We start from the raw sequence: 11,932 nt of genomic DNA, 5'->3' as shown, positions 1-11,932 counted from the left end.
TCCTCCTTTAACAACCACGTTTCTCATGTGACTTAGTCTTTAACTCTTTGAGTCCTCATTTAATTCTTAGGATCTCTTTCCCCTCCTCTCTTCCCCATTTCTTCTTTTTCCATACACTGGCTTACAACTTTTTGGACATCTCATAAATGTTGGGGCCATTAAATAGGAACCGCAAGATGGGTAGTCATGAGATCTAAAGGGAAAACTTGATGATAATAAAAACACCCTGGATGCAAATGAGGTAGTTCTGGCTCTTACTAGATTTGGCTTTGATAACAATGCACATAGATCACTGTGGATTTTTTTTTTTTTTTTTGGTCTTTCGAGACAGGGTTTCTTTGTAGCTTTGGTGCCCGTCCCGGAACTAGCTCTTGTAGACCAGGCTGGCCTCGAACACTGGCCTCCAACTCCCAGAGATCCACCTGCCTCTGCCTCCCGAGTACTGGGATTAAAGGCGTGCGCCACCACCGCCAAGCTCACTGTGGAATTTTTTAAAGTGTCATTATGTGTGTTCTTTTCCTTACCCACAATTATTCTATGGACTTTGGTGCCTTTCAAATTCTAATTTTTTAGTTATTCTAAATAACTAGATAAATGATCATCAGACTTACAATTACCCCAGCAATTTCCCCCCACTCACTGACAGGCTACGAGGAATAAGGGGATGAGTCCTTATGGCACGGTCAGGGAATCTCTTCTAAGACGTATTTGTCCCCTTATGGAAGTCAGGGATTTATAAAATGCAGGACACTATCTCGTCGTATAGAGGAAGCAGAGAGACACAAGATTAAAAACAAACACAAATAAGGTTTTATTAGAATTCTCTTTTAAAAATCCAGAATGAATATGCATTTCGATAGTCAATGCTAAGCAGTTCAAGCAAAAAAAAAAAAAAAAAAAAAAAAAAACAAAAAAAAAAAAAAAAAAAAACAAAAAACGCAGAGAGCAGAAAGGGTGAGCATAGTTTGAGAGTGCATCTGATACAATCCGGGTAAAAAGTGAGGAATTAAACCATAGGGAAAGGAGTCTTTCCTTGAAGTCGTTTCTTTCTCCAAGGTCCGGCTTAGATCCTCAGGTGTTGTTCTAGACAGACTAACATCTGAAGGAGGAACGGGTACAGGACAGGGAGAGAGAGGAACAGGAGAAGGGAGGAAGGGAGAAAAACTAATATTTCTATGAGCTTTTTAAAACAGAGTCAAGGTCAAACAGTTAGACAAAGTATAGAGCTGTCATTTCATTTAATCCTGATAACGAGACTGGTCCCCCCACCCCCCCATTCTAAACATATAGAAGGAGTCCCAATGTTTAACTCACATGCCCCAGTCACATAGCTGACTTGATGAGGATATCAGAACCCCATCCCCTCCCCAAAGGCTCAAGGGCCCCTCCACTACACCACACCTGTAAAAGGAAGATGGCTCTCACGTGATCTTTGGATCTATGTATGGAGCTAGCCCATTCGAGGTATACATTTTCTTAATTATTATTATTTTGGAGATTGGGAGTAGAGAAATCTGGACCACATTCCCAAGAGGACAAACCTGGTTTGTCTATTTCTTCTTGGTTTCAGAAGAAAGACCTCAAAAGTTGTCAGGGGGAAAAAAAGAGTCACGGAAGGGTTGAACGCTGCCTACAAGGAGAGTGGGCTATGACGATTTTCCCAGAGTTCGTTCGTTAGTAGGAAAAACGGAGGAGCAAATGCATGAGAGACAGAAATGCGCCAAGTCAGATGTGCATGTTACTCGGTGGTCAGGAAGATGGAAAAACTCTCGCCACATCCATTCCTCAGCTGTCAACGCCTAAAGATGAAGACACTCAAGGAACACACCGACAGGGTAGCAGAGCTGTCCACTAGCTCGCGTCTCCAGCACGCTCCAAGGCTACAGTGCTCTATCCTGATGATGGCCCCTTCTGAGGTGATGCGTTTTCACAATGTATTTCATGGCTTCCATCCCTACATGAGACTTCATTACAATCACATAGGAATAAAAAGCCATAAAGCACTAGAGTGAATGGATCTTGGTCGGATGTGAAACTTATTTTCTTCACACGCCTTCACAACCATTTCTAAGCCAACCAATCGTTTCATGCTACATTAGAGAAGATTTTTAGGCTGCGTTGTAAGGGACACGAAGCACACTTAAATTGTAACATCGCAAATTAACAAGATTTTATCCTTCAATGACATTCTTAGCTACGAGGACCATAAACAAGACCAGGAGACACTCAGTAACATTCAACCATAGAATGTCATCAAAAACAAAGGACACTGGGGAGAATTCCTGGAGAAAAGCTCATCACTTGGACATTGAACTTGGAAACACATAAGGAGAGACAGAAGACAGACAAATCACTGTACAAACTGAAGCCAGGAGAATTATTTCAAACCTCCTGCTTCTCCTTTCTTCCACAGGATGCTTTCTTACACACTCACTGTCTGTGTTCAGATGTTTTGTGTGGTACCAAGTGGAAAGGAGGATCCCTAAGACCTGTGTGTGCTGTGTCATCAATAAGTGACCTACATCCAAATAATCAAAAAGAAAAAAAGAAAAGGGGGATGGAGGAAGGGAAGGAAGGAAGAAAGGGAAGGAGGGAGGGAAGGAGGGAGGGAGGAAGAATAGAAGGAAGGACCAAACTCAGCATCAATGGTCCACAAGAGCTACCTGCCTGTCTGTAGCCATTCACAGAGGTTGAGGGCATCCCCACCCTTTTCTAAGGAAACAAGTTTCCAACTAAGCCAGAAACAATGCTGGGTGCTAAAGCTGCTCAGTGATCTAAGTAACACACATCCAAACTCCAAGAACATTTCCCGTGCTGCATTTAAGTGGCTTTGTCCCCGGTATTATAAAGAGACTTACGCGTGGCTGAACCAAAACCCCGAAAGCTTGATGTTTGAATTTTCCATATTTTTCTAGCCTTTCAGAATATATCTGAGGTGCCTATCTACCAACTCCAGAAGCAGCAGCATTCCACCCTATCACCAACTGGCCTCTGCATTTGAAAAAACAAAATGTGCCGTTGGAATTCAACTACTAACCACTTAAGTTTTTCCTTTAGGGGTAAAATGCGACTCAAGCTATTTCTACCTAGAAATCACTATAATGAAGTTTTGGTTTCTATGAATCGCAAGGAGCCTGGGAAGAGTTAAATGAAAGGAAGTGCATACATAAATTCAGTTATCATGCACGAGCATGCAAATAAATGATTTACGTGCCGCCTCTGAAACTCCGGTTGATGTTCATTAATCTCAGGTTGCACTTTTGGAAGGAGAAAGACATGCTAATTGGGTCCAGATTAATGCACTCCCAAACCTCTCCAATTTGTTTTTAGGTGAGGGTTAAATGATATGTCTTCAAATAAACACAGCTGTTCTGCCTCCACCGCTACCTCTGGGCTTCAGGTCCTACCTCCTTCCCCAGCTGGCGATCCCTCTGCCTCACTCCACTCCCAGGTGCCTCCACTCTCCAACACCCACCAGCTGACTCATCTTCTCTACTGAGCCTCTTGTTCTCTTATAGAAGGTACCAAAGAGGCCTGCCTTGTTTTTTTTGGAAGCACCCGGAAGAATGACCCCTTTTCTTAGCCACTTCAGTACCTTCCCTTTCATCAGGAACCCCCACACCACACAAAGGGGATCATCCAATCTTGGACCCAAGTGCTGCTTAAATCGTAGCACCAAACACATACATCAGTGGGAACACAGCCTGGCATTTTCTGTTAATGCATTCTTTCTACGCGCCTTTGCCTTGGCCCTCTACAGCAGGCTAGAGGGGGTAGTTTGAAAGACTCGGGCACAGGATTGCTGGGAGCCAAAATTGCTTAAGGTTGGCATGGCGATCCTGGGACTTGCTTGTGTGGGCAAACAAAGACGGAGACCAACGTGGTCTTTCCTGCATTCTTTCTCTGGGACTCACAAAGACCCTGGCCTGTCCCTGTCACTGCTCCCTACCAAAATTAGCCTTAAAAGAAGAAGAAAAAAAATGCTATGATTTATTTGTTCGCTTACTTGATGAAACATTAATTTGACCCACAAAAGAAATGACATATTTGGCGTGGGGGGTAATCATGAAAGTAATGACAGTCTTGGTAGAGTAAATAAGTATTTTTCTTGGATCTAATCTTTAGAAAAAATGCAACCAAGAAGAGCTGCAGTCTCCTGGGAATGAAGTCAGGGATTTTTTTTTTAAACAAATAAAAATCCAGGGGTTAAAGCAGCCATCATCAAGGAGGAGGCTTCAAACTAATTTGACACTGAAAGTGATGTTCAATTTGAATCCTGGTTGTTTGGTCACGTGATAACTCCTACCCAATTGGTGCCCTCCGTCTTGGTATGACTTGAAAACAATGGGATACTTTTTAAATATATATATATATATACTTTTTCCAAAAATCAAACGAAAGTCTCTTGGGTCCCATCTTTTGGGAGCCTATCATTTGGCTAATTCTCCCAACGTACATTCACGACAGAGTGGAGACAAGAACAAGAACACATACATACACAGAGACATAAACTACTGAGCATGCCACACAGCACAGCACTGCACATGGAGACAGACGGCTGGGGACAGACATGGGGCTCAGAGAGCCTTGCCACCTAAATTGAGTTTTGCATATTTATAAATGTAACGTTAGTCATCATAAATAACAGCAAGGGCGAGGCCGATATTAAATCTGTCAATGTCCTCACAAACGCCCTGAGCGTTGCTTGGATGGGAAATACACTTAGGATCATATTCGCTCCTGGAAGAGAAAATGATTATACGCTAAGCAAACCCTAAGTACAAGCTACAGATATTCACCTCATGAAGCCATTCCTCAACTAGCCCCTTGGCACTCGCTGGAATTAATCGCGGCACGAACTCTACTTTCTCATTTTCTGCTGCCTCCATGTGGGTAATTTCGTCCTCATGATTAAAAGTGAGCTTGGCAGATCCTTCAAAACGTGGTTTTAGGTGTGGTAGGGCTCCAAGTGCATCCTTTGTCTAAGGCAGGATTCTAAGGACGGGACCTTTAGACGGGCAGGTCTCGACAATATTCACGTACCTGAAAAGATCGTATGCTACTCTTTAAAGGCAGACTTTATAGATATCTTTATAGAGACATATTTTTGTACAAACACATGTGACTGAGAGATGAAACAAACTGTTTACCTTTGAAAACAGAGGCAGGGTTTTCTCTTCCAAATAATCGCTCCAGCCTTTCTGAATGTCATCCAGAAGCGAGTCTGCCTCCTTCAACTTATCCAGCATCTGAGGTGGGGAGATAACCCTTGTAGTATTGGCCTCCTTCCCTGGCCCCTTCATTATTCGCCTCCTGGTGGGCGAGAGAGAATACAGTGGCTGTAACAACACTACTCCACACAACAGGCCCGCTCTCTCTTTTAAATTGAAAATCCCCTTATTACAAAACAAGGGGTGCTCTTTCTCCTCTACCTTTAAGGAGGAATGCCACATTCATCGCTTCTTACAAAAACCGCAGCTGCTTTGTAAGCTACAGATAAATAGAATGTGCTGGGCGGTAATTCAGCTCCGTCTGAATGCATTATTTTCCAAGACACTTTGGCAAGGGGCTTTTTATTACAAACTGGAAGGAACAAGGAACGTCCTTTCTCTCCTAATTATGAATGTGTTTTGTTCCCCGCTATTAACCTACACTGTCAGATTGATCTTCTTTTGCTGTAACCAGTTCAATACATCAACATTTTTTTTTCCTTTTCCTGGAAAATTAGAGGGCTAATGATTAAGTCTTCATGAACTTTAATGATGAAAATAAAATTAACACAAGAGAAAAGCAGATGTGCTGAAACCAAACGTCTACAAAGGGCTGTCCGCGGAGACCAAGGGAACAAACCTTGTTTTGACGCCCAAAGTTAAGAGCAACAGGCTCGAGTTGCAAATCTGAACTCATTTAATTGTAAGAAAAGTAAGACTTTGCAGCCATCTTGCCATGTTGGCTCATGTAGAAAGCGAGAGGGGACAGGCGCACACCTAAGAGCGCTATTTCTGCACAGAGTGTCCTACGCACTGTCTGTGCTGATTGCTTCCTAGTTCAGGGTGGGTGACAACTGGACACGCTGACAGCTATTCTCAATGGATTAATGAGCTAAAGCAGGAGAAACTCTGGCAACGTGATCAACATGAGCCTTCACTGTGCTGTTTCAACCTCGAAGATAAACATGGAGAAACAAAAAAAATCGTGAGTTCCTAATACTATCACCAAAACCAAACCCAAAAATAGAAACACCAAGAAACTCCATTAACCTAGGTTGTGGTTCAATTCTGATCCCAATGCTGCTATTTCTGAATATAATATTACACCCAACCATGGCAGAAGTGCTCTCAGTCTATAGGGATATATTGCCTTGCCAAGGGGGAGGATCCCGCAGGGTGACAGCGGGGTTCCAATTAAGGCAAAATAAATACTGCTGGAGCCTGACAGCAAGGGGAGATTACCAGCCGATCACAGCACATGGGCAGGTGTGCAGCTCTGAAACCACAGGCTGAGCCTTGTTGTCAGCAAGCAAAGGGCTGAGGAAGAGCTGGGTGTGACAGGCAGTTTGAGAGTTGATTTATTCCCGTTTGCTCACATTATTTTGAGTGTTTCCAGGAAGGTTGATAGTGGCAGCCAATGGGGATCTTGTGCAAAGTGTACAGTCTTTCCTGAACCCTGGACCGAGACTGTATGCTTATTTAAGAGACCTTAAACCCAAGGGGAGAGAGAAGGAGGGAACAAGCGAGGGAGAGAGACACTTTCAAATTCTACATTTGCATTTAAAACTATGCTGGCTCTTTCTATGTAGATCTGACATTGTTTTTAAAGGGCTGTATTTGTTTCCAGTGAAATGGTGACTGGATTTTCCAAGCACTCTCTTTAGAAAGAATGTGTGTGCAGTGAGTGTTGGTGACAACAGCCTTCAAGATCCAGCCACTCTGATTAAATTTGAATCAGGTTCCCATCTGATGTGCCTGGGAACACACAATGTTCTGGGCAGGTGCCCACCCTGGCTTATAAACCTAAGCGATGCCGTGGCAACCCGAAGAGTCCCAGTTCACCCTGATAAATAATGGAGCCCTGTCCCTGAGCCACATCTTGGAGCATATTAGACATTGTCATAATAGGAAAATTGAATCCCTGAGTGTCAATATTTCCATTGAGCGGACAGCACAGTAATAAGCCTGGCTTTGCAATAAAGACTGTTTGTTTTTGTTACAGAGATGTTGGAGGCAAATAGAAAACAAATTCTCAGTTGTATGATAGGCAAACATTATTCAAACAGAAATAGTTGTTCTAGATAGACAAATAGATAGATAGATAGATAGATAGATAGATAGATGATAGAAACACAGACAATGGATGGATAGATAGATAGATAGATGGATGCATAGATTAGATAGATAGATAGATAGATAGATAGATAGATAGATAGATAGATAGGTGATGGATGGCTGGATAGGTAGATAGATGATGGATAGATAGATAGATAGATAATGGATAAATAGATGGCTGGCTGGCTGGATAGCTAGCTAGATGATGGATGGATGGATAGATGTATAGATAGATAGATAGATAGATAGATAGATAGATAGATAGATAGATGATGGATGGATAGCTAGATGATGGAAGGATGATGGATGGATAGAGGATGGATAGATGGATGGATGGATGGATAGCTAGATGATGAATGTATAGATAGATAGATAGATAGATAGATAATGCCACACTCTTGCTTCAAATTTTTTCCCACACTCCTACCCCCTTTACCCTGGGTAGATATCAACACAAACAGAGCTGGGCAAGTGAATGCACTCTTGGCCACCATTAAAGCTGGTAGCTCTACTGAAGGCAATTCTCTGGCAGAACCAGCATGGGAGCCCCACTTTAAAAAAATGGGATGCTTCAACATTCTGGCTTTATTCTGTTCTCTTTTTGGAAAAAGAAAAAAGGGAAAGAGGCATAAGACAAAGAAAGAAGAGGAGATGTGGGAAGAAGGGAAAGAGGGGGACGGAATCAGGAAACATGGATGTGCCGCTCAGAACAGCTGAGTGACTTTTGTTCTTTTCCATGTAAAAATAATCCTCTTTCTGCTCCTCAAAACAAATTCAGTTGCAAACTCCCTAGGCTCAGTTCCTTCCCTTTGTGTGAGACCGTTGTCCCTGTCTTACCATCTATGACACGCTTGACAGTTACCTTTTATGAAACAGTTAGTATTATCCTTGGCATTGTTATTTAGGCTTCCTTTCCCCTGTGTGCCTCTTCCTCTAAAAGTTCCCCCCAACATTTCTAAGGACACCCAGTCAAGTAGACGAACACAGTACAAATTCACCCGCTTTAAATCTAATCAATTCCAAACACTTCTCTATTTCAGTGGCAAGTCTATTTAGTGACTTCATTTTATTTACCAGTCCTGAAGATAGACAAGAATGATGTCTTAGGAATGAGACAGAGGCATGACTCAGTAGAGTGACATGCACTCTGTGTTCCCATAGACAAGGCACAGCCAAGTTTCTAATGATGGAAAAGAAAGCATCCGTGGGGAGAAAATGGGTTCTCTGGGCTGTGTTATTGCTGCCTTTTATCCTCCAATTCAGTGTGGTGTGCATGCCTCCCACATGGCTAGACACACAGAGACCCACATGCACACCTACATTTACACTCTTTGGGTGTGCATTAGCTCCCCTCCGGAAATCAACCTGCTTTAACTACATGTGAAAACCTTTACTCTCCAGCTGGTGATAAGACACTAGTCTTACTTCAAATAGTGGGTGGATAGGAATCCTACTTTTTTATGTCATCTCTTCTGAAGTGCCAGCTGACCGTGTCCAGGTTGTCAAAGGACACTGAACACCACTACTAAGAAGAATTCAGTTCCAAATGACAAAATAGCAGCTTGCACTTAAACACACTCTGAAGACCATGTATTTATTTTATGCCCCTCCCCAAATTAGGCATTGTTTAAATGGAAAAGAAAGCCACATTATGGATAATTGGATGATGAACTTTGGTATAAATCCACGTGATCTAGTTTTTGAAGAACAATATCCTTTGCTCGAAATAGGAAAACAGATCCCTTCATCCCCTTTCCTGAAGCCTGCTTTCTAAATAGGGTTGTCTGGAACCACACAGGTTTATGAAGCCATAGATCTGATGTCATCAAGCTCAACAAACTACTATACAAGAAAGGAGAGATTCTAAGATGGGCAACTTGAAAAAAGCTGAACTCCTCCTGGTGGCTATTGGTCCATGGACTCACCTCTGGGCACCACAGATCATTCCAGCCAGAGTCTACTCTCTACAGAGAGCAAGAAGGGACAAGGGATGGGATGATGGAAGAGAGTGAGTTGTTGGATCGGGAATGTCCTACAACTCCAGAGGCCCATACCATATGGGAAGCCATGAGTCTGAAAGCCTCTGAAGCTCTTGACTTCTTGCCAAGGCTTCTGGACATCAGGAGCTTTCAAGAGGTTGAAAAAAAAAAACACTAATGTCCCCAGCTTCTGTTTTCCGTTCTCCTTTAAGGAGAACAGTGAAGAATGGGACCACTCAGCTGCCTTTTTAACATGTCACACTTGGGTAATTCCTTTCCTTGCCAAAGAGCTTGTCCGTTCCATTTGGACTCCCGGAAGAAAAGCAAAAATCAATCAGAACAAAAGAAACTCCCATGATTTTGCTTCCTTTGTATTTTTTTTTTAAAGAGTGCCCACAGTGTAGTTAAGTTGAAAAAGTTTTTTTTTTTTTATAAAGCCAACTGAGGGAACAAATCACACAGGTAAAAACCTGAGATTTAAGAAGAGAATGAAATTTAAAAGCTAATTAAATTCAACAAGGGCTTCTCAAAGGACTACATAATCAAATTCGTCTCAGGTTAACATTTGGTTTTTGAAGGGGGCAGTATGTGGAAATCCGACATGGTTGTAGATTCCATATTGTGATAAAAGAGAAAAAAAACTGAGATGGAGTGGAAAAAAAGATGAGATGCATGGATTTCTGTACAGACTTGATGCCAGGGTCAGGATGCAAGGAATAGAGAAGTTCCAGCTCCGGAGCTCCAGAGGAACTAAATTTGAAGGCAGACGGTAAAACGGATTGAACCTTATTACCTCGCGTCCCTGAGAAATTCCCGAGACAGTTGGATGCAATTTGAAAAGGTCAGAAAAATATTTCCCGCACACCACTGCTTCATGCTTTAAGGGTGTATGAGCGTGAGATGCCGACTCTCATCATTTTTTATTGACTATGCTTTCTAGAGACGGACAGACGGTCTGGGAGACAAGACCACCAGATAAGAGAAAGGCAATCTTACAAATGAAAACCTCTCTGACTCTGTTCTCTGGCTGGTGACTGTGAAAAATTCCAAGTCTTGCCCATTTGAAGAGAAATCTCTCCATCTTCCCTCTGCGGGCTGATGAAACGGAAGGGCAGCACCGGGAGGCATCAGTGTAACTCGACTGTGGCTGTTTCCCAGTAATTGCTATTTAGTTCACTTCTACTATATGCTAAGCACAGGGAAACCTATGTTTACTTCGGGGAAATGATTAAGATGAAATGCCAGGGAGTGCAACCGCGTGCGAGCACCAGCTTTCTGCCGCTATATATGTGGAGAGTGAAATTAAACAAAGCATAACCAATCTCCATTGACAAGACTATTCTACTAAAGATTCGACTGTCATTAAAATCTTCCCCAAGACAAAGGGAAAACGAAGATTTCTCCCTTTAAATGAGATTGGTGTAGAATAAGAACCTTTGTTAGTGAATATATTTGTGGGTCTTTTCCCCCCTGCTTTTCTGCCTCTCCTTTTTTGTGGGCATCCAATTAGAAGTTAAAGCTGACTTTTCAATACAGAACGCCACGTTACTTTACAGCGCTGCAAAGTTTTAATTAGCATCTGACTTCTCTTTCTGTGGGGAAGTGAACCCAATCCTGTTTACTCTTATTTAGAAGCAGAGATAAACTTTTTTAAGGGCCCTGAGACCTGTCTGCATGCCTTTCTAAGATGTTCTGGACCCACGGGGGCATCTTGATGGCTCACTAGAGCCTTTCATCCAGCAGACCGTTGTTTCCTAGGGACAGCCTTCATGCTGATCAGTTAGTTCTATAGCCCCGTTACCCACAGACCACCACAACCAGCAACCAAGGGGGCCAATCGCAAGGAGGCTTTGCATAATGTCAAGTGCCCTTCACAAAGGGATGAAGCAAGCTCATTAGTTGGACATCTGGATGCTTGGCAGCGAGGGCAGAAAGTTCTTGGTTGTAATTGCCTTTCTTTCAGGATCACCTGAATATTTGGTATTGGTTAGTGATAAGCAATAAAATATGATGGCATTTTTAAATTTCTACCTTGTGTTTAATAAAGTTCATAGGTCACACTAGACCTTTGTGATATAGGCCTCCACTAGATCATGTTTAACATAAGAAACTTCCTACATTTTTCTTTTTTACCATTTTCCTTGCAAAAGAAAGTGTTTGGCATCCATCTCCTTGCACTGCTAATATCACTCGAGAAAAATCCAAGTCTCTTACCTGTGAATATCATTAATAGCCAAAAAGCAAGTTTAATAGCCAAAAAGCAAGTCATTCATATTAAAATAGCAATGATAACAGAAGATAATATTTAATAGTATTGTCTATTGAGCATCTACTGTGGGGCGCATTCAAAAAACACATTGTCCAAGTCCTATTGAGTTCTCACAGATAATTTCAGCAAACTGAACTCAAGAATGGGGCTGGGGAGTAAAAAACAAGGCCTTCTTGAATTTTGCACACAAATGGATGGAAATAGAAAACACTATCCTGAGTGAGGTAAGCCAGACCCAAAAAGAGGAACATGGGATGTACTCACTAATATTTGGTTTCTAGCCATAAATAAAGGGCACTGAGCTTATAATTCACGGTCCTAGAGAAGCTAAATAAGAAGGTGAATCCAAAGTCAAACAT

At 42.2% G+C, this 11,932-nt stretch overlaps 1 long non-coding RNA gene across 5 annotated transcripts in view; it reads right to left on the bottom strand.

Annotated features, from left to right (window-relative positions):
• Positions 1-943: 943 nt before the first annotated feature.
• The window catches only part of LOC121456119, a 94,012-nt gene continuing 83,023 nt past the window's right edge, over positions 944-11,932 (bottom strand). For all 5 annotated transcript variants that reach the window (XR_005975592.1, XR_005975596.1, XR_005975594.1 and 2 more), the window contains 3 exons: positions 5,151-5,313; positions 4,800-5,043; positions 944-1,099 (listed from right to left, as the gene is read on the bottom strand). This is a non-coding gene — a long non-coding RNA (uncharacterized LOC121456119). The remainder of the gene's footprint in view (positions 1,100-4,799; positions 5,044-5,150; positions 5,314-11,932) is intronic.

This window comes from Microtus oregoni, unplaced genomic scaffold (assembly GCF_018167655.1).
Source record: "Microtus oregoni isolate MIOR12 unplaced genomic scaffold, Mior012 000001F_ref0000356, whole genome shotgun sequence".
NCBI classification, from domain to species: Eukaryota; Metazoa; Chordata; class Mammalia; order Rodentia; family Cricetidae; genus Microtus; species Microtus oregoni.
The sequence above is the reverse complement of the archived record's forward strand: the minus strand, read 5'-3'. Positions and strand labels throughout refer to the sequence as shown.